Source organism: Carassius auratus, unplaced genomic scaffold (genome assembly GCF_003368295.1).
Source record: "Carassius auratus strain Wakin unplaced genomic scaffold, ASM336829v1 scaf_tig00007684, whole genome shotgun sequence".
NCBI classification, from domain to species: Eukaryota; Metazoa; Chordata; class Actinopteri; order Cypriniformes; family Cyprinidae; genus Carassius; species Carassius auratus.
The window spans coordinates 90,001-97,500 of record NW_020523868.1 but is presented as its reverse complement, the minus strand read 5'-3'; the positions used below and the strand labels follow the sequence as shown (position 1 = coordinate 97,500).

Genomic DNA, 7,500 nt, shown 5'->3' with positions numbered 1-7,500 from the left:
TCTGCTGCAAAGAGAGGGCTATTTAAAGAACAGCCAATCTTATCGCCAGTACATTATATAAGTAGGAAAGAAAACCCAAAAGCTTAAAGCACCTGGTATTCCTAGGCAGTTTCTCATAAAAGTACTAACCAGACCTAAACCTGCTAAGATTCAGAGATCGGGCATTGACTCTTTTTTTTTTTTTTTTTATGAAAGATTATTATATAATTCGTGAAATTTTCCAAAAAGATTAAAGCACCTGGTATTCCTAGGCAGTCTCTCATCCATGTACTAACCAGGCCCAAACCGGCAAATATTCAGTGATCGGGCATTGACTCTATTTTTTGGCAAAATTATTATATACTAAGTGAAAAATGTCCAAAAAGATTAAAGCACCTGGTATTCCCAGGCAGTCTCCCATCCATGTACTAACCAGGCCCAAACCTGCAAATATTCAGTGATCGGGCATTGACTCTATTTTTTGGCAAAATTATTATATACTAAGTGAAAAATGTCCAAAAAGCTTACAGCACCTGGTATTCCCAGGCAGTCTCCCATCCATGTACTAACCAGGCCCAAACCTGCAAATATTCAGAGATCGGGCATTGACTCTATTTTTTGGCAAAATTATTATTTACTAAGTGAAAAATGTCCAAAAAGCTTACAGCACCTGGTATTCCCAGGCGGTCTCCCATCCAAGTACTAACCAGGCCCAAACCTGCTTAGCTTCCGAGATCAGACGAGATCGGGCATAGCCAGGTTGGTATGGCTGTAAGCGTAGTCTGCTGCAAAGAGAGGGCTATTTAAAAAACAGCCAATCTTATCGCCAGTACATTATATAAGTAGGAAAGAAAACCCAAAAGCTTAAAGCACCTGGTATTCCTAGGCAGTCTCTCATAAAAGTACTAACCAGACCTAAACCTGCTAAGATTCAGAGATCGGGCATTGACTCTATTTTTTGGCAAAATTATTATATACTAAGTGAAAAATGTCCAAAAAGATTAAAGCACCTGGTATTCCCAGGCAGTCTCCCATCCATGTACTAACCAGGCCCAAACCTGCAAATATTCAGAGATCGGGCATTGACTCTATTTTTTGGCAAAATTATTATATACTAAGTGAAAAATGTCCAAAAAGCTTACAGCACCTGGTATTCCCAGGCAGTCTCCCATCCATGTACTAACCAGGCCCAAACCTGCTAATATTCAGAGATCGGCATTGACTCTATTTTTTGGCAAAATTATTATATACTAAGTGAAAAATTTCCAAAAAGCTTACAGCACCTGGTATTCCCAGGCGGTCTCCCATCCAAGTATTAACCAGGCCCAAACCTGCTTAGCTTCCGAGATCAGATCAGATCGGGCATAGCCAGGTTGGTATGGCCGTAAGCGAAGTCTGCTGCAAAGAGAGGGCTATTTAAAGATCAGCCAATCTTATCGCCAGTACATTATATAAGTAGGAAAGAAAACCCAAAAGCTTAAAGCACCTGGTATTCCCAGGCAGTCTCCCATCCATGTACTAACCAGGCCCAAACCTGCTAATATTCAGAGATCGGGCAATGACTCTATTTCTTGGCAAAATTATTATATACTAAGTGAAAAATGTCCAAAAAGCTTACAGCACCTGGTATTCCCAGGCGGTCTCCCATTCAAGTACTAACCAGGCCCAAACCTGCTTAGCTTCCGAGATCAGACGAGATCGGGCATAGCCAGGTTGGTATGGCCATAAGCGAAGTCTGCTGCAAAGAGAGGGCTATTTAAAGAACAGCCAATCTTATCGCCAGTACATTATATAAGTAGGAAAGAAAACCCAAAAGCTTAAAGCACCTGGTATTCCTAGGCAGTCTCTCATAAAAGTACTAACCAGACCTAAACCTGCTAAGATTCAGAGATCGGGCATTGACTCTTTTTTTTTTTTTTTATGAAAGATTATTATATAATTCGTGAAATTTTCCAAAAAGATTAAAGCACCTGGTATTCCCAGGCAGTCTCCCATCCATGTACTAACCAGGCCCAAACCTGCAAATATTCAGTGATCGGGCATTGACTCTATTTTTTGGCAAAATTATTATATACTAAGTGAAAAATGTCCAAAAAGCTTACAGCACCTGGTATTCCCAGGCAGTCTCCCATCCATGTACTAACCAGGCCCAAACCTGCAAATATTCAGAGATCGGGCATTGACTCTATTTTTTGGCAAAATTATTTTATACTAAGTGAAAAATGTCCAAAAAGCTTACAGCACCTGGTATTCCCAGGCAGTCTCCCATCCATGTACTAACCAGGCCCAAACCTGCTAATATTCAGAGATCGGGCATTGACTCTATTTTTTGGCAAAATTATTATATACTTAGTGAAAAATGTCCAAAAAGCTTACAGCACCTGGTATTCCCAGGCGGTCTCTCATCCAAGTACTAACCAGGCCCAAACCTGCTTAGCTTCCGAGATCAGACGAGATCGGGCATAGCCAGGTTGGTATGGCCGTAAGCGAAGTCTGCTGCAAAGAGAGGGCTATTTAAAGACCAGCCAATCTTATCGCCAGTACATTATATAAGTAGGAAAGAAAACCCAAAAGCTTAAAGCACCTGGTATTCCTAGGCAGTCTCTCATCAAAGTACTAACCAGACCTAAACCTGCTAAGATTCAGAGATCGGGCATTGACTCTATTTTTTTTTTCTTTTTTTAATGAAAGATTATTATATAATTTGTGAAATTTTCCAAAAAGATTAAAGCACCTGGTATTCCCAGGCAGTCTCCCATCCATGTACTAACCAGGCCCAAACCTGCAAATATTCAGAGATCGGGCATTGACTCTATTTTTTGGCAAAATTATTATATACTAAGTGAAAAATGTCCAAAAAGCTTACAGCACCTGGTATTCCCAGGCAGTCTCCCATCCATGTACTAACCAGGCCCAAACCTGCTAATATTCAGAGATCGGGCATTGACTCTATTTTTTGGCAAAATTATTATATACTAAGTGAAAAATGTCCAACAAGCTTACAGCACCTGGTATTCCCAGGCGGTCTCCCATCCAATTACTAACCAGGCCCAAACCTGCTTAGCTTCCGAGATCAGACGAGATCGGGCATAGCCAGGTTGGTATGGCCGTAAGCGAAGTCTGCTGCAAAGAGAGGGCTATTTAAAGACCAGCCAATCTTATCGCCAGTACATTATATAAGTAGGAAAGAAAACCCAAAAGCTTAAAGCACCTGGTATTCCTAGGCAGTCTCTCATCAAAGTACTAACCAGACCTAAACCTGCTAAGATTCAGAGATCGGGCATTGACTCTTTTTTTTTTTTTTTATGAAAGATTATTATATAATTCGTGAAATTTTCCAAAAAGATTAAAGCACCTGGTATTCCCAGGCAGTCTCCCATCCATGTACTAACCAGGCCCAAACCTGCAAATATTCAGTAATCGGGCATTGACTCTATTTTTTGGCAAAATTATTATATACTAAGTGAAAAATGTCCAAAAAGCTTACAGCACCTGGTATTCCCAGGCAGTCTCCCATCCATGTACTAACCAGGCCCAAACCTGCAAATATTCAGAGATCGGGCATTGACTCTATTTTTTGGCAAAATTATTATATACTAAGTGAAAAATGTCCAAAAAGATTACAGCACCTGGTATTCCCAGGCAGTCTCCCATCCATGTACTAACCAGGCCCAAACCTGCAAATATTCAGAGATCGGGCATTGACTCTATTTTTTGGCAAAATTATTATATACTAAGTGAAAAATGTCCAAAAATCTTACAGCACCTGGTATTCCCAGGCGGTCTCCCATTCAAGTACTAACCAGGCCCAAACCTGCTTAGCTTCCGAGATCAGACGAGATCGGGCATAGCCAGGTTGGTATGGCCGTAAGCGAAGTCTGCTGCAAAGAGAGGGCTATTTAAAGAACAGCCAATCTTATCGCCAGTACATTATATAAGTAGGAAAGAAAACCCAAAAGCTTAAAGCACCTGGTATTCCTAGGCAGTCTCTCATAAAAGTACTAACCAGACCTAAACCTGCTAAGATTCAGAGATCGGGCATTGACTCTTTTTTTTTTTTTTTTATGAAAGATTATTATATAATTCGTGAAATTTTCCAAAAAGATTAAAGCACCTGGTATTCCCAGGCAGTCTCCCATCCATGTACTAACCAGGCCCAAACCTGCTAATATTCAGAGATCGGCATTGACTCTATTTTTTGGCAAAATCATTATATACTAAGTGAAAAATGTCCAAAAAGCTTACAGCACCTGGTATTCCCAGGCGGTCTCCCATCCAAGTATTAACCAGGCCCAAACCTGCTTAGCTTCCGAGATCAGATCAGATCGGGCATAGCCAGGTTGGTATGGCCGTAAGCGAAGTCTGCTGCAAAGAGAGGGCTATTTAAAGATCAGCCAATCTTATCGCCAGTACATTATATAAGTAGGAAAGAAAACCCAAAAGCTTAAAGCACCTGGTATTCCCAGGCAGTCTCCCATCCATGTACTAACCAGGCCCAAACCTGCTAATATTCAGAGATCGGGCATTGACTCTATTTTTTGGCAAAATTATTATATACTAAGTGAAAAATGTCCAAAAAGCTTACAGCACCTGGTATTCCCAGGCAGTCTCCCATCCATGTACTAACCAGGCCCAAACCTGCAAATATTCAGTGATCGGGCATTGACTCTATTTTTTGGCAAAATTATTATATACTAAGTGAAAAATGTCCAAAAAGCTTACAGCACCTGGTATTCCCAGGCGGTCTCTCATCCAAGTACTAACCAGGCCCAAACCTGCTTAGCTTCCGAGATCAGACGAGATCGGGCATAGCCAGGTTGGTATGGCCGTAAGCGAAGTCTGCTGCAAAGAGAGGGCTATTTAAACAACAGCCAAACTTATCGCCAGTACATTATATAAGTAGGAAAGAAAACCCAAAAGCTTAAAGCACCTGGTATTCCTAGGCAGTCTCTCATAAAAGTACTAACCAGACCTAAACCTGCTAAGATTCAGAGATCGGGCATTGACTCTATTTTTTGGCAAAATTATTATAAACTAAGTGAAAAATGTCCAAAAAGCTTACAGCACCTGGTATTCCCAGGCAGTCTCCCATCCATGTACTAACCAGGCCCAAACCTGCAAATATTCAGAGATCGGGCATTGACTCTATTTTTTGGCAAAATTATTATAAACTAAGTGAAAAATGTCCAAAAAGCTTACAGCACCTGGTATTCCCAGGCGGTCTCCCATCCAAGTACTAACCAGGCCCAAACCTGCTTAGCTTCCGAGATCAGACGAGATCGGGCATAGCCTTTTTTTTTTTTTTTTTTTTTTTTATTAACAAATTTAAAATATTTCATTAAAAACATTGTACACATTTTCCACAGAAGCATAACAAACAAAAACAATAATTATTTGCCACAGGTTTGATAAAAGCCATTTCTCTAAACACCAAACACATTTATTTCACTTTACATTCAATAAATAACCTTTTATCTCCATTTTTCTTTTTGAAATACAATTAAGGCATTAGCATACCATGATACAATGTATAAAAACATTATAATAATAAATAATAATACAAATTTAAACCAAACATTGTATTCTTAGTCTACCTCCTCCTCCTCATCTTCCCTCAACACTTGAAATTTATTCTCAAACAAATGTTTCCCCTTATTGTATTTTTCCCTAAAATGTCTTTTTTTTCTGGCCACATTCACATTTGGTATTACCTTAAGGGTTCTCCTTCTTAATGTCACCCTTTTGTCCTTTCTATCATCCATTCTGTCCACTCCTTTCTCCTCTTCAGTTATCTCTTGCATTTCCTCCTCCTTTTCTTTTAGTCCTTGGTTCTCCATTTCCTCCAATGCCCCTTGTGTTACTTCCTGTGATGTCAATATTCCTTTGTCCATTTCTCCTTCCAGCCTTTTCTCTTCCAATTCCATTTCTTTCTCCTCTTCAGTTATCTCTTGCATTTCCTCCTCCTTTTCTTTTAATCCTTGGTTCTCCATTTCCTCCAATACCCCTTGTGTTACTTCCTGTGATGTCAATATTCCTTTGTCCATTTCTCCTTCCAGCCTTTTCTCTTCCAATTCCTTCTTATTTTCCACAATAGCCTCTTTATTCACACCATCCTCTTCCTCATTCTCTCCACCATTCTGTAATTCAGTTTCTTTTGACATTCGCCCTCCCACACCTTCTGACTCTTTATTTTGAATTTCATTCTCCATCCAACACTCACATCTTATGATCACCTTTCTGCAATCCGGGCACTTAATTGCATCGCAATCCCTTGCGTAATGACCCTGGCCATTGCACTGATGACATTTAAAATCTGGACAGTCTTTGAACACATGTCCCGGATTCATGCACAATCGACAGGTTTTAACCTGACGATCATGCATGATCCTGAAATACTGTGTTCCCTCCTCCGTATCAAACTTTGTACTGTATGGCAGAGACACTACTTCTTTAGGAAATTTCACCCTTAGGTACCTTGTACCATCCGCAATGTCTGTGCCTGGATACATTCTTCTTATGATGTCTGAAACAGGTGTTACGCCCCAATTTTGTAATTTAATTAAAATGTCAGAGTCCTCAATATAGGCTGGCAAATGTATGAAAGAAACCACATACTCCCTTGTTTTCAGTTGTCGAATCTCACACAGTTTTCCTTTTATCATTAATCCTTCATCTAATCCATCGCACGCCTCCCTGTTTATCAGTGTAATTTCATATTCTTTTACTTGCCTTGGTCTGACTGCTAGAATCTTTCCTCCTCCAATCCTTTCGTTCACTGCTTTGATAATGTCCTCTGCTCTTGCATCTCTCTGATCCGCCATGTCAACAATTACTGCAGCCTCTTTAGAGTAAATCCTCTTGTTATAATCCATTCGTCCTTGTCCATCTCGTTGTTCTTTATCCATTTCTTTGTCTGTTAGCACTCGTCTTCCTCCTGCCATGTCCACTTCTTTGCCATGTAATTCATCCATTTTTCAAACAAAATAAAAATTTCTCCCCAGACAGCAAACTGCTGCTGGGAAGTATAAAAACTATAACAAACAAAAATCAATAAGTTGCAAAAGAAATAAATCTTTACGCAGATAAAACAAAACAAAAAACACAAGGTGAGCCTCTCTCACCTACTGCCTACTACAAACTGCCAACTCACTTCCTGTGTGGCTCACTAGTGTTGCCAGGTTGGTTTGGCCGTAAGCGAAGTCTGTTGCAAAGAGAGGGCTATTTAAAGACCAGCCAATCGTATCGCCAGTACATTATATAAGTAGGAAAGAAAGCCCAAAAGCTTAAAGCACCTGGTATTCCTAGGCAGTCTCTCATCAAAGTACTAACCAGACCTAAACCTGCTAATATTCAGAGATCGGGCATTGACTCTATTTTTTGGCAAAATTATTAAAAACTAAGAGAAAAATGTCCAAAAAGCTTACAGCACCTGGTATTCCCAGGCGGTCTCCCATCCAAGTACTAACCAGGCCCAAACCTGCTTAGCTTCAGAGATCAGACGAGATCAGGCATAGCCAGGTT

At 40.1% G+C, this 7,500-nt stretch overlaps 9 non-coding genes across 9 annotated transcripts in view; all 9 read right to left on the bottom strand.

Moving 5' to 3' along the window:
* Positions 1-637: 637 nt before the first annotated feature.
* On the bottom strand, positions 638-756 carry LOC113071567 (5S ribosomal RNA). Its single transcript, XR_003280125.1, has one exon. It is a non-coding gene; the product is annotated as a 5S ribosomal RNA (ribosomal RNA).
* A 494-nt stretch (positions 757-1,250) lies between these two features.
* Positions 1,251-1,369, bottom strand: LOC113071609 (5S ribosomal RNA). The gene has a single exon (XR_003280164.1). It is a non-coding gene; the product is annotated as a 5S ribosomal RNA (ribosomal RNA).
* A 221-nt stretch (positions 1,370-1,590) lies between these two features.
* LOC113071580 (5S ribosomal RNA) lies at positions 1,591-1,709 on the bottom strand. The gene has a single exon (XR_003280137.1). It is a non-coding gene; the product is annotated as a 5S ribosomal RNA (ribosomal RNA).
* Positions 1,710-2,348: 639 nt separating this feature from the next.
* LOC113071592 (5S ribosomal RNA) lies at positions 2,349-2,467 on the bottom strand. The gene has a single exon (XR_003280148.1). It is a non-coding gene; the product is annotated as a 5S ribosomal RNA (ribosomal RNA).
* Positions 2,468-2,975: 508 nt separating this feature from the next.
* LOC113071589 (5S ribosomal RNA) lies at positions 2,976-3,094 on the bottom strand. The gene has a single exon (XR_003280145.1). It is a non-coding gene; the product is annotated as a 5S ribosomal RNA (ribosomal RNA).
* A 639-nt stretch (positions 3,095-3,733) lies between these two features.
* On the bottom strand, positions 3,734-3,852 carry LOC113071595 (5S ribosomal RNA). The gene has a single exon (XR_003280151.1). It is a non-coding gene; the product is annotated as a 5S ribosomal RNA (ribosomal RNA).
* Positions 3,853-4,217: 365 nt separating this feature from the next.
* On the bottom strand, positions 4,218-4,336 carry LOC113071608 (5S ribosomal RNA). Its single transcript, XR_003280163.1, has one exon. It is a non-coding gene; the product is annotated as a 5S ribosomal RNA (ribosomal RNA).
* Positions 4,337-4,694: 358 nt separating this feature from the next.
* Positions 4,695-4,813, bottom strand: LOC113071591 (5S ribosomal RNA). The gene has a single exon (XR_003280147.1). It is a non-coding gene; the product is annotated as a 5S ribosomal RNA (ribosomal RNA).
* A 2,583-nt stretch (positions 4,814-7,396) lies between these two features.
* Positions 7,397-7,500, bottom strand: part of LOC113071583 (5S ribosomal RNA) — a 119-nt gene continuing 15 nt past the window's right edge. Inside the window, exon 1 of the ribosomal RNA XR_003280140.1 lies at positions 7,397-7,500. This exon is cut by the window's right edge and continues 15 nt beyond it. This is a non-coding gene — a ribosomal RNA (5S ribosomal RNA).